A 14808-nucleotide genomic window follows, 5' to 3' on the forward strand; every position below is an offset into this window, starting at 1 on the left:
TGTTTTGCCTATTTATGTGATTTTAATCTGATTTCTATGATTGTCCAGTGAATTCCCCTCTTCTCTTCACCTATAGTCGGAGTGATAAAACCTTTAGAATTCATGATTGAATAACAATCTTTGGCGTGTATTATGAAATTGGGGTTAGTCTTTGACAAATTGAGGTTAGTCTTTGACAGTGTATTATAAAATTTGTAGAATTGATCGAATCATGTAGAATCGTACGATTCTACCGATTCTACTCCCCGATTCTACCAATTAAACGATTTTGTTACGATTTGGATCGATTTTGAATTTTGAATCGTAGAATCATGCGATTCTACGACTCAGAATCGCGATTTTGATAACCATGGATAGAGTAAAACTCCCGATCACGTAGACTTTGCCGTCAAGAGTAAAGGCCTGAACATGGCATCTTTTGACGGACATAGGAGGACATTTTGTCCAACCATTCTTGGGGTTGACAGTGTCAATGCAATGGACCTCGTTGGTGAAGAGTGCATTGACGAGAATGGAGTCACCCTCCGTGTTGTAATTTTTGGTGGGAACAGTATGATAGCCACCGATAACGTATAAGAATGAGCCCAATGTGACATAGGTAGAGTGGTAAGAGTATATATAATTTGGGTGCAAATTGGGAAAAACAAGAGACAGATATCCATTTGGCTTTGTGTCCTTCTTTATTACGTACCAGCTGCAATCGTGCTCATTACTTCCTGCGGTGAAGTAAATGTCCATGAGATCTTATTTTTCTTCTGCAACATCAACAACAACATTGGTTGTAGTTTCTCCTCCTCCTCCTCTATCCATCATCATTATCGACAATTAGGGTTTCCTTTTCCTTACACCTTCTTTTTTTTTTTTTTTTGAAAGGTAAAATTTAATTTATTAATGCAGTAGAATAAGTATAATAGCATGAGGAAAACTATGGAATAAATACAAGCCCAGCCCATAAGCAGCCCAATCCAAAACAGACCCAGCCACAACAGTAACTAAACCCAAAAGCTTTAAAACAGCCTCCAAATGAGGGAAACAAGACTTAGAATAACCAAGTCGGCAATTCGGTGAACAGCAGTGAATGCAGCAAGGTGGATATTCCACCTATTCCTCTAATTTGGTGGTTTGGGAAGGGGTCGAAGGAATGTGTCTGGGATTTCCCATTCATGAAGTATGCGTCTGTTGATTGTTGTGTCAAGTGGAGGTTTAGCTATAATTTTGATTTTGACTGGTTCAATGATACGATGAAGAAGAGAGTTAGCAGAAGTCTTCTTCTTCTTGAAAATTCGTCGGTTCCTTTCTGCCCAGATGTTGTAGACCAGTGAAGATAATGCAAGGTGAGATAGAGAGCCTTTGAAGTCTGACGCATTGTTCCTCTAATGGTGAGATGCCCAAGCTACCAGTGCATTCCAACTGGATGGTAAAATGTGAAAACCACACCTTAATTGGATGAAGGACCAAATAGGAGCATGAAATGTGCACTGAAAGAAGAGGTGGTTATGAGATTCAGGTGAAGATGTTCAGAGTGGGCAGAGGTTAGGGGAATTAAGGAAAGAAGTGCATCTTCTGTCAAGGGTGGACAATTTGGATTGAATTGCCAGCCAAAGTATGAAGGAGTGCTTAGGGATCATAGGTTTAGACCAAATTAGCTTTGACCATAGGACAGAAAGGATATGTTGTGACATAGATTTAAGTGTGTGGGCTATTGAAAATTTCCCCGAGGGTGATGGGATCCAAAGAATTTTGTCAGTGCTGTTGGGGTTTGGAGATGGAAGTGAGTTTGGTAGAAGGAATTGGGGAATGAGATCAGTAATTGTTGTGGGGATTGACCATGATTGCCCTACTATGAATGATTGAACCTTTATCTTAGTATCAAAGGTAGATTGTTCTAACTGTTGGCTCGAGATCCTGAGGTAAAGTGGACCAATGGAAGACCAATTACCATACCAGAAATTGGTGAGCATTCCATTACCAATTTCAAATCTGACAAGAGGTCTTATGGCTGGTCTAAGCTGAAGTAATTTCCTCTAAGTCCATGAACATTGTGTGAACCTCCCATATGCTTCTGCCTTTCAATAGATATGTATTAACCCAAGTGACCCAAAACATTTCTTCTTTCTACTTAATGATATTCCATAGATGATTCATGATTGTAACCTTGTTCCAAGGCCTAAGAGAGGAAATCCCCAGACCACCTGCTCTAATTGGTAAGCAAACTGATAGCCACAAGATCTTTGCTCCATACTTTTTAAGCTCTGGGTCTATCCAAAGAAATGACCTAAAAATGCTGGTTAATTCATTGATAACAGAAACTGGAAGTATAAATTTGGAACTCCAGTAAATTTGTATGTTGTAGAGGATAGATTTAAGAAGTTGGAGTCTTCCTGTAAAAGATAATAATTTGTTTGTCCAATGCCTAATTCTGGCTGTGATTTTGTTAGTGAGAGCCTTACAGTCTGTGGCTTTAAGCATAGTTGAGATAAGGGGGACTCCAAGATCAACCAAGTTGAGAATTGTAGCTTCAACATCAGGCTTCACTCCAGTAAGAAAAATGTTACTCTTGTGTTGATTGATATGGAGCCCAGACCAGCTAGTGAAGATTTCTGTGGCATTGAGCAAGATTTAGACAAAGAAAAGGCTTCCATGGCAAAACAACATAACATCATCAGCGAAAACCAAGTGAGTAAGACTCAACTCTCTGCACCTCCAATGATATTTGAATGTGTTGGTGGCTGTGGCCATATTTAAAATTGATGAGAACACCTGCATAGCAATGACAAAAAGGAAGGGAGATAGAGGATCTCCTTGTCTAAGTCCCTTTGCACCCTTGAAAAAATCATTGAACTCACCATTGAGGGAAATAATAAATGAAGAGGAAGTGATACAAGCCTGCACCCAATTAACAAAAGTAAAAGGGAAACCAAGCAGTCTAAGGGTGTCCAAAATAAAACTCCATGAGATGGAGTCAAAAGCTTTCCTCAAATCAAGCTTCAGAGCACATTTAGGGGAGCAAAAACTCCTACTGTACCAATTGAAAAGCTCTTGGGCCATTAAAATGCTGTCATCAATACTTCTTCCCTGAACAAAGGCTAATTGTGATTGACTAACAATAGATGGTAGAACTGGTTTGAGTTTGTTAGCTAGTAGCTTTGATATACATTTATATAATATAGAGCAGCATGAGATTGGTCTGAAATCTTGCATGGAGGAGGGATTTTGAACTTTAGGGACCAAGGAAATATATGAATTATTGATTTCCTGAAGTGAAGAATTGTTGAATAGCTTGTGTTACATCAGATCCAATGATTGGCCAAGCTTGCTTAAAAAATAGAGCATTATACAGATCAAGGCTAGGAGATTTTTCATTGTTCATAGAGAACATATATTTATGGATTTCTTCTATGGATGGTATTGCAAGGAGTGAGGGAAGGTAATCAGGGTTAATAGTTTGGTTGATGTAGGGTGAGAAGCAGTGGGGGCCAGGGTAATTGTGAGATGAGGAACCTAAAGAACTTTTGAAGTAACTTATTACTTCTTGCTTGATTAGCACTTCAGTGTTAAGTAGAGAGCCATTGGAATCCAAGGTACTAGTGATCTTGTTCTTGTTGAATCTGGAATTTATGGATTTAAAGAAGTAGGAAGTATTAGAATCAACTGCCTTAAGCCACTGAATCCTAGATTTTTGTTCAAATGTTGACTCCTCAACTTTCTTAAGCTTCTTGTATGTTCACAGAAGTTCATTTTCCTTCAATCTCATCTGGGTGTCATCTGGAATAGAATCAAGGGTTGATTGGCATGCATTGAGGTCATTCTTTGCAATCTTCACTTTCTCTGAGATTGCTGAGTAGGAAGTGGCCAACTGTTGCTTGAGAGGGTATTTGAGCATTTTGAGTTTAAAGCTAACTTGAAACATTTTATGCCCTGAAACAGGATTGTCCTAAACAGACTTCACAATAGCCATAAAATTCTCATGCTTGCTTCAGCAATTAAAGAACCTGAAAAACGTTTTTTCTCTGAGGGTTGGGTATGCCCAAGGTAATGATAGTTGGGCTGTGATCGGAAATGCCATAGGGGTGGAAATGGCAACTTGAAAGAGGGAAGGTTTTGTGCCATGCATCATTGGTGAGCACTCTATCTAATTTCCTTGAAATATTGGTCACCCCTAAGCTTTTATTAGTCCATGAGAAGAGGAGTCCAGTGAACTTAAGATCTTCAAGGTTAGCCTTATGTAAGCACTATCTAAACTCGATCATAGGTTGAGAGACCCTATCAGAGCCCCCAAAATTCTTATATGGTGACTAATGATATTGAAGTCCCCAGCCAAGATCCAAGGAGATGTAGACAGAATAGAGGAAAGGCTTGAGATGTCACTCCAAAGTGATTTCCTTTCTTCAATAGCATTAGCTCCATAAATGAATGAGATAAAGAACTTAGTTCTTGAGCTCAAAATGGTGGCCGAACAATGAATCATTTGCCTTGTTTGGTAGATTACCTGCAGGTTAATTGTGTTCTGGTTCCAAATGATCCATATTCTTCCAAGTGGTGAATGGTTGTAGTTGTGGGCTAGGTTCTATGAGCTGGCTAAAAACTTACGAACCATTTCCACATTATGTAGGCTAATTTTTGTTTCAATGATGGACATTACATGAACCTTGTTGTCCTTCATGAGAGCTTTGACTTCTCTCTACTTGTTAAGGCCATTAAGGCATCTGATATTCTAAATGGCTAGAACCATTTAACACTGTTAAAGAATTTACCACTTGGGAGCATTATTCCCTTTTTGTTGTTCCCTGAGTCCCTGTGTTTTTTCTTCATTTTCCTACTGGAGGAAGTGGTTGTCTCTTCTTAACTAGGTTTTCCCTTTTCTGCAACAGGTGAGTTTGGTTCAGAGTCAGGGCTATCATCAAAATCTGACTGTGAGAGGTCTTCTGAGCTATCCTCAACTACAGGAGCTGTGTAGGATGACTTAAAAGTTGATAGTGGCCCAAGTGGGCAAGGTCGATAATGAGTTTGTCTTACCAAGTGAAGTAGTGAAAAACTGTGTTTTTAGATGATGATGGTAGTGAGGAATGAGTGTTTTCCAACTATGAATGATTTGAGAATGGAACCATTTGCCATTTAATAGAATTAGGTGAGGGTGTAGCTGGCTTATGAGAATGGCTTCTAAAGGAGTGGCATGTTGGCCAGATGTGGGGAATGTTTTGATATTGAAACCTGAGGTTAACAGTTATTCGGGACTGCAGATTTAAGTTGAGTGAGGTTGGAAAGGTTAAGGTGCTTTCAATTTCAATACAGAGTCTTGCAAATCTGGTCTTGAGTTTACCTTCAGTGATGGCATCAGCGAAGAGTGGTTTACCAATGGCACTAGCTGCAAAGCTTAGCCTATAACTGGCCCAGTAGTGTAATGGTAGTCCAAAGATATTAACCCAAACTGGTATGGATGATGTGTGGTTGTTCATGTTGAATTCAGAGTCCCATTTCCTTAGAATTAATGGTTTGTTGGCAAAGAACCATGGTCCTTCAACAAAGACTCACACTGCTTGGGGGAGGAGAAGTGAAATTCAAATAAGCCCTTGACAGAGCTTGTGACTTTGATGAGCCCAAATTCATGCCAGAGAGATTTGGAGATAGATTGAACCATTCCAAATGGAAGTTTTTTGCGAACAAAGAATCCCATTAGGCTACAATTCATTGCTTCTAAACCTGCAGCCTCAATATCAGATGGGGCAGAATTATGGTGATGGTAGTTCAGGGTCATTTTTTGGGGTAGGTTGGATACAATGGTGGCCCAAAAGGGGTTGTATTTTTTTTTTTCCTAATTGAAGAGAAAATTTTATAAAATGAACATAAAGTACAAATCAAACAGTAAGGGCATACCCTCACTAAACACAATCCTTAAAAAATGATGACACTTCAAAAATAGGGAAAACCCTATCCAAAAAGAAAAACTAAAGCAAGGCTAAGACATCTTGAAGACAGACCCCTAAGACATCCAAAACCTCCCAAACAATGCTTTTAAAAAGTACTCGAGTATGTCTAATAACATCATTATGTTGAGGGGTGATGTTTGTGAGGTTGGTTGCTTTGTTTTTGTGGTTATGGTTGGTTTTGTGGGTGCCTTCGAGGTAGGATTTAGGGTTTGAATGAGACTTTTCTTTGATGAGGTCTGGTTATTTACTGTAGGAGATGTGCTGGTTGGTGGACCACTGTATAAAGGGGTAGTAGTTGAGACAAGGATATTTTGTTTGGAAGTGGTGAGACTTAGGTTGCTAAAGTTAGGTGTTTGAGAGTCAACCTTGTTTGTAGGGTAGGACTTACCTGATACTATATAAGGTAAAGTATGGGGAGTGGAGATAAAGTGAGGTAAGGACTTACCTGATTCCAATGGATTTGAATTTGAATTTGGGATTGTGTCAGTGCCCGTAGTAGAGGTGAATTCCTGACCGTTACCTTGGTCGTTCTGGAGGAGAGAGGTGGAGCTACTTTGTTGAGGAGGATGATGTTGTAAAGGACTACTGGGAATATCATCATCAGTGTAAGGATCGTGGTTGAACTCAATGATTCCGTCACTCAGTTGGTTAATACGGGCTCTCATGGCTCTTTGAATGTCCAGTCCTCTTTCAATAAGCTCTCTCAGCCATTCCACTTCCTCAAGCAAGTAAGAATATTTGTAGTTGTTTCTAAATTCAGCAACCTCCACTCTAAGTCTATAAATTTCGTTCATCATGGCTTAGATGTTACTCAGATCCACGTCAGCAAAGACATTGTTATAATCATCAATGAATCGAGACTTGGGATGTGAGTTGGGACTAGAGAAGATTACATGCTTAGATTTTTGGTTTGCTGTGATAGAAATGTGGGGTTTTAAGTTCTTAAACAATGGATGAGGCTTTTTGAGGATAGATATATATAGGTGAGTGTGCCTTCTTGAGACTGTGAGTAGAGGGATTTAAAACATGTTTACGTGGTAAGAATGGGGGTTTGAAGTGGTTTGGGATGGGGTTGTGAATGGAAAGAGTTTCAGAGAGAGGAAGAATGGTTTCTCGGTATGTTCTTTGTAGACTTGAACCTTCATTTCGTAGCTTCCTTACACCTTAATAAATAGAAAACTAGAAGGTTTAGGGTTTCCTATAAGTTTTTTTTTTTTTTTTTTTTTTTTTTTTTTGGAAAGGTTAAACAATTGTATAAATATTTAAAGAATTTATAGTGTGGGCCAAGAAAAGGGAAGCCTGAACAACTTACGGTAGCAGAACAAAAGGTCCAATAGACAATTACAAATAGGGAGAGTGTAAAATTTTCTCATTATGATTTAAGAATCGAGCAGAAGGATTGGACAATTCCAAGAGGTGCAACAATGTAGTCGGACTATCAAACTTATACTTGGATTGAAAAAACAAAAGAATTGCATGAAAATGATATATAAGATATAAATATTCTACACACTTTTAATAGTAATAGTAAATACTAAAGGTTGTAATAATATCGTAGTTTTTTCTCACTTTTTAAACTAAAAGTTCAAAGTTTTAGTTCTAGGGTTTAACAGATTGACTAGAGTACTTTAACAAATTTATTTGAATGCCATATCATAAAAAATCACTATCGGTGACTTGTAACTTTCATTATTTCTTTTTTTCTTTAATGGGCATGTTGTAATAGTTCGGATTTCTATTATACTCTTCTGAAAATATAGGATTTTTAAATCGTATGAAGCACGGACACCCCTCCTGAGGGTTCCGTACCAATGTCGGACATTTGTCTGATACTTCTGTAAAGTGTCTAAAAATTATTTTTACAACCAAATATAAATCCAATATGAGTTGCAAAAAAACCAATCCACACAACCAAATACAAATCCAATATTGTTCAAAACCATAAAAGCATTAAGATAAATAATACAATAACAAAAGATTAATATATATATAAATAAATAGCAAGATGGTTTAATCATCTTTACATAACCCTCTTCATAAACCTATTTATATGAGTTGCAAAAAAAATACTTGTTTATCCCCCACCACTATACTTCATCCAGAAATCCATTTTAGGGATTATGTAGTCAGAGCATTCTGATGCAATGGATGATAAATGGTATTGTATGTTTCTGGGTTTTGTCATTTTTCATTTTCTGAAAATTTCTTATTTTTCGAGGGTATTTAATTTAGTCTTTTCTCGTTTTGTGTGCTGGACATTGTGAGGTGTGCTAGGTGTGTCTGAGAGTTGGGTGAGATATTTCTTTGAGTTCAAGACTCTTGGAAATGCACCGATTGCCATTTCGACATTTTTTCGTTTTCGGGCCTGAAGGTCCAGGGTGGGACCCACTACCGAAAATTATTGTGTATGGGGGTTGCGTCTTGGGTCCGTTGCATTTCATACATAATTATTTGGGCATGAGTTAATTGTTTAAATGCTAAAATTGTGGTTATTATATAAGTGGTGCATGTATATGACTTTTGTGGTAGAAAAAAAAGTTAAAAGATTTTTTTTTAGTGGTGGGACCCACCACTTTCCTTTTTAATGGCCATAAGGCCATTTAAGCCTCAAATCTCTCTTACTCCCGATTGTATCTCTCTCTCCCTCTTTTCTTTCTTTTCTTTTTCTTCAAAGCTTCAAGCTTTGATTTCTCCCCGACCGTTGGGAATTTGATCGTGCTGTTTGCGGCAAATCGGAGAGCTCGTTAAGATCTACGTGTTGATGTAAGCAATTTCTTGTTTGGCCAACCTTGCAATTTCGAATTTAGGGCTTGGGAATTAGGGCTTTTTGCATTTTTGAAGGTAGGGGTTTCTAATGTATAATTTCTTGCACCTTTGTGAATTATTCTCCATGATTGTTGTCTAGCATGCTAAATTGTGTTGATTTTCCTCTAAAATGATTAAATTGTTGTAAATAAAGTATGTGACTATGTGCTTTAGTTGATATTACATGAACTAGCAAGCTTATATAATGTAGAATTCATGTCTTATATACTTACCTTGCTAGATTATTGTTGAAATGAAAGCATGTGGTATTTTTTTTTGGAATTCTTGTAAAACATGCTAAGTGGTTTAAGTTTGAATTAGTTGTAGAATAATAAATATTGGCATGGCATGAAAAGCATGACGCATCCATGCATTTCATTGGGAAAGAAATGAGAAATTAGTTTTGAAAGAAATAAAAAAAAATGGGTTTTTGGGAAAAAGTTTTGAAAGGGTTTGCGAAAACCCGCCTGCCCAGGAGTTGCCCAAGGATCGCGGTGTTAGTGAGGCCTAGAGGGGACTGGGGAGATCACCCTAGCGTGGTTGAGTTATCTGAGCCCCAAATGAAGCCATGGAGTTGTCATGGGTCAGGAACAGTTAGTCAATCCTCCTCTCGTGCCGCTATAGAGTTGCTATGTGACGGGTTTCACTAACGGTTTGGAAATTATGACGAAAAATATTTTATAAATGGGGAGCGACATTGCATGACATCGCATCTCATTGTATGGCATAGTTCATTCACGACTTGGATTTATTGATGTTGATGTTGTGGTTGTATTTTTTTCTCGACACAGCATGATCTGGTTTCTCTTGTTTCTATTCATTGTATGGATTCACAGGGTTACAAGAGGTGTGTCTTTGGCACCTCCTACTGGGCTTTATGCTCACCCCTTTATTATTAATATTTTTCAGGACATGGAAGGAAAGTGGCGGACGACGATCCACTACAAGCATGAAGGGACTAGGAGTGCATTTTACAACCTTTCGTGTTTTGAACCTTATTTATTTATTTTTTTTGTAAAGTATCCTTTGACATGTATTAAGTTTGCATAACTGGACCATGTAATGTAATTATGAGCTTTGACACTATCTTGATGTAAATTGGACTCATTGTAAGAGTATATTGACATTTCTTATTTAAATGAGAATAATAATGTTGCATCTTATCAAATTGTTGATATTTATAATCATGGAATGTAGTATGTCATATTACAGTGCGTTTGAGCAAGTTAGAGCAGCTTTCAAAACTCTTGCATAGACCATTGTCCATTTTAACATTCATAGCAATCCAGTAGCAAAACCCTAGCTCGCAGGGTCATTTCGGCCTACCGAAATAACTGCTTCGGCCGACCAGTTACTGTTCCACCCAAATTCCAGTAGCCTCGCAAGTTTTTGGGCCACAACTGGTCGACCGGTTGTCCACTTTAGCCAACCGAAATAAGCACTTCGGCCGATTGAAATGCAGGCCCTCCACTACTCTTGTTCCACCATCTTTGGAGCTGTTCCCTTATTTCTTTGTAGTTACTTAGCGCATGTAATGAGTTATGGTGGTACACTAAAGGTGTCTTGTCATGTAGATTAATGATGGTACCCTTAAGTAACCTCGGGTTCGGATAAGGACTCGGTTAACGGTTCGGACCCATGAATTCGAATTTTAAATTAATTATTATGACACTTCAAAGCTTTAAGTGAGAGTCAAGTTTTTGGCTCTATTTAGGTCAGAAGGTGACATTAAGCAACCAATAATCTCCTATCTCTTATGTTGTGTTTGGAAACACTGTTGCCATAAGTCAAAATTGAAGAAAATTTAGTTCAAATTTTAAATTAAATATTCTTCAGATGATAGATAATCTCTGGATCTAGGAGTTCGTCGGAATCTGGGAAGAAGAAGAAGGAGGCAACAATCTCTGAATCTTCCAGTTCTCCCCCAAAGAATAAGGAAAAGGAAAAGGAAAAGGAGGAGGAGGTTAAGAAAATTGTCTATAGATCATCATCATCATCCGAGAAGAAGAAGAAAAAGAAGGAGGAGGAGGCAAAAATCTCTGGATTTTTGTGTTCTCCGCCAAAGGAAAAGGAAAAGGAGGAGGAGGAGGAGGAGGAGGAGGTCGAGAAAAGTGTCTTGTTTGTGTGAATGCCTATGATGAGGGTGTTAATGAGTTTGGCAGGCGTCTAGAAGTGACGGATTGCTACCTAATTAACTTATCGACCAAGAAAATGAACGAGATTGGAAGAGTTGAAGAGCCCCTTTATGTGGAACACATCGGCAGGAAAATGCCACTTTCGTGGAGGTGCTGCTCTGTAGCTCTGGGCTCCACCATATAATGCACTATTAATAGTGCTTGTGATGCCGTCCGTGGCCTTGCCATGGACACTACTAATATTAATTTTGATTGCAAAGAAGTTGCTCTATTGAACCTTAGAAATGAACTCTCTCTTATTGATAGGGCTATAAATTGACACTTGTCTCAAGCAAAAGTATTGATTTGCTTTACCTTTTTAGGCAATACCTGCATCAATGGACAGGTATAATGTTTCATTTTTTTACTTTCTATTTTTCTTTTTCTTTTTTTTTTCACCCTTTTGTAAGGCAAAAATTTTAGAGTTCATTGTCACCGTAATATATGACTGATATCCTGAAATGAGCATTAATCTATGTAATGTACATTATATTCGTACACCAGCAACAGTAATAAATTCTAGTCTAATGCTTGAGCTAATTCTTTGTAATAAGAGAGATTTTTTTAATTTGAATACCAGTTTTTTAACCCTGCTCTTTCCTTTAATATATTTGCCTATCGTATAAATTAATGTGATCTTAAATACGAATTCAAACTAAGTATGAATACAAATACAAAGTTGAGGTTACGTAACTGAGCTGAACCCAAATTTTTAAAAATAATGATGGTGGATTGCACGACCATATATTCAAATACAAAACCTCCCTTTAGCTCAAGTTGGCTTGCACGACCAGCATTGTCTACAAAAAATAAAAAATAAAAATAAAAAAATAAAAAAAAATTGAAGGACACAATTTATCATCATCTGAAGCAATCTCATCATCATTGTTGTCGTCACACCGTACAGCCGTCCATGTGCCTACATCATCGTGGCCATCCGTGTCTAAAATTAATATAATTTGAAATTAACCTTTCCTAAAAAACGTCCTGTTGAAAACCTTCCTACACGATTTTCATCCTCTTCGTCCCGTGGGAGTGGTCACTACTGTCCCGGGTGCCCTCCTCAATGCCATTTGCTTCCCTTCGTCGTTGAATTGAGGGACTATTAACAGAGACAGACAAATCCGCATAATTTGCCCAAAAAAATAAGCATTTACATCATCAGATTATACAAGCATAAACACATTAAATTGCATGTTGAGAGAGTTTTTTTTTTTTTTTTTTTTTTGGGAAGAAATTTAGTTCAAATTTTAAGGTGTGAATTTTTCAGTGCTTCCAATATATCCTTGGATACATCAATGTCAATTAATATTAACAATATTAATATTAAAAGATAGTAAAAGAAAAAATGGAATAAATCGTATAATTAATTAAGAAAGAGATGGAATCCAAAAATAGCACTTACATTGCAATGGCGTCGAATAATTGGTCTCCAAACACGAAGAGAGGCAAGAAAATCAAACCCTCCTTCTGGATTGGGCTTCTTAGACGCGGAAAACTTTAAGCATCTAACAACGAGTGGATACTCTCCATCAGGTGGCAGTGATTCTGTGGTTAATTGTGTAATGGTCTATACACAGCGCCCAGAACTTTGTGCTGCCGGATAGATGGGGCAAAATACTAGGTTAAGTAACGAAAATGGCAAGGAAGGGGAACCAAACCATCACAATCCAAATCCTCCTCCTCCTCGCCACCGCAGCGTTCTCGTTCAGAGAAGTAGAGTGGTCGTGGTCCGACGTCTGCACTATTGACATCCAAACAATGTGATCCAGTGACGACATTTTATCATACCAATACAAGATTTCATCATTATAAAGGACGTTTCTGGGGCGATAGAAACCAAAGTCCACCACCCAGGCGTGTCCACGATTCATCATCCAAATTGTATTTATATAGCACACTTCGTCGTAAGCCAGTGAGAAGCACATTCAGCTCCCATGCTCCGCTAGTTGAATTCTGTAACATTTGTACGGCATCTACATAAAACAATCTAACCTCTTGGGGTATTTCGGTCGAGAAAACTTGTCGCCGGCATCTGCTCTCCTCCGGCTAGGAGGGATCAAGAACTTCAAAATAGTTATCACTTGGTAAATACCATAAACCATCTTTTTCACAAGGTGGTATATCATCAATCAAGTGGCTATAAATAAGGCCCCCGGCCACGTAGACCTTGCCATCGTGAGTAAAGGCTTTGGGATGGTAGTGGTACCTTGGCCTGGACATACAGGGACATTCGGTCCACCCTTTGGAGGGACAGAGAGTGTCGATGCAATACCCTTGGTCGAAGTACCGATTGATACACACAGGATGCCATAATTTGGGATTAGTATAAGACCGAGCGCAAGGCGACACGGGCAGAACCAAAAGAGCATGAATAGTTTGGCGGCAAATCGGGGAAAACGGGAGAGAGAGGTTTTGTGTCGTCTTTGACTGAGTACCAGCGGCAATCGCCGTTCAACCTTGCTACGCTGAAGTATATATATGTCTTCTTCTTCTTCTGCAACAACATTACTTGTAGTTTCTTCGACTTCGTCCAACATCACCATCGTTTCTTCTACGTCCATCTTCGATTCTCGTCTGATTCTCGTCTGATTCTCCGTTGTTCTTTCTTCCTTCTTCACCTTACTTATAAATAGGAGCAGAAAAGATTGAGGAGGATTGACGTTAGGGTTTTCATTCGTTAGCCCTTAGAAGTTCAGAGATATCCAACCGCAAAATATGACTGGTCATTCTAAAATTTCATAAATTACTTCCCATCCTCTTTTCTTATCTTTTCAAACGTGTTTATTCTAAAATTTAATCGCCAACAAAGAATATTAAGTTGAAATCCTAGGACATTGATAAAATTTTTGACTTTTGTTTGTAAGGATCATGAGTACTCTTATTTGTTTTCACAAAATACATTCGCTCTTCCCTTTCATATTTATATAGTTTCTATAAAATATGTCTCTTTTCCTTTCATTATTTTTTGGTTTTTATAGTTCCTTAATTTTCCTATCTTTTTAGTTTTCTATTTATGGTATGTATATCTTTTTTTTTTTCTGTTTATTTTATTTCATTTTCACATTAAGTTTCATAGTATTCAAATATAAGAATCTGATTTGTACAAAATCTATAACAAAAATTATAATGTTTTTTTACAATTTTTCAATACTTTGCAAAAAAAAAAAATTAATTCCTCTCCTTATTTTTGTTTCTGGGAGTGGATAGATCATCAGTTTTGATCATTATAGCAATTAACAAATGCCTATCAAAGTAATTGATGTATATTAATAATCTAAAACAAAGTTTTGTATATAAGGAAGTTCTTACATGCAAATGCAATGTGATGTATATGTGTGTGTATATATAATAGATACACTAGTAATGATAGGCAACGCAAAAGAGAAAAAGCCAGAACTCTTCGAATTTAATTTGGCTAAGTCACATCAGAGTTAAAAAAACAAGAAAGGTACAACGGTTAAAAAAGATAATAATAAATAAATAAATAAGGAAAACATGGTGCTTCCTCTTTCCCCTCACAAAGAGAAAACTAAAAAATAATTTAATATATTCAAACTATATAATTCTTCAAATTTTTACTTTGTAAATTTAGATTTATAGAACACGGGAACAAAAAATTTCCAAATGGTGATTATTTTCTTTTGTTCTCTCCCTCCAATTATGAAGAGTTTTTAGTTTTCTATTTGTGAAGGGATAGAGGAAAGTTTTTTTTTTTCGTGGCTAAGCCAAATCTTCAGTGTTACTTATCATTACTCTTTTATTTATCAGGCTAAATAATCGGACTCTTATTAAATATCATCTCATGTCATTAACGTTAACCGGTTGATTTTAGTAAAACGTAGATTAGAACTTTGGTAGGTTAATAAAAAATTAAATTTATTCTTTGTAGGATTATTAGT

The 14808-nt window shown here is 37.3% G+C and overlaps 1 long non-coding RNA gene across 1 annotated transcript; it reads right to left on the bottom strand.

The window, feature by feature from the left end:
- Positions 1–11653: 11653 nt before the first annotated feature.
- On the bottom strand, positions 11654–14038 carry LOC132286059 (uncharacterized). The gene is made up of 2 exons (XR_009472661.1): positions 12312–14038; positions 11654–12008 (listed from the first exon to the last, which is right to left on the bottom strand). It is a non-coding gene; the product is annotated as an uncharacterized LOC132286059 (long non-coding RNA).
- Between the last annotated feature and the right edge of the window lie 770 nt (positions 14039–14808).

The sequence above is a fragment of the Cornus florida genome, unplaced genomic scaffold (genome assembly GCF_030987335.1).
Source record: "Cornus florida cultivar Cherokee Brave unplaced genomic scaffold, ASM3098733v1 CherokeeBrave_3.0.0_Hap2_Chr11, whole genome shotgun sequence".
Lineage (NCBI taxonomy): Eukaryota > Viridiplantae > Streptophyta > Magnoliopsida > Cornales > Cornaceae > Cornus > Cornus florida.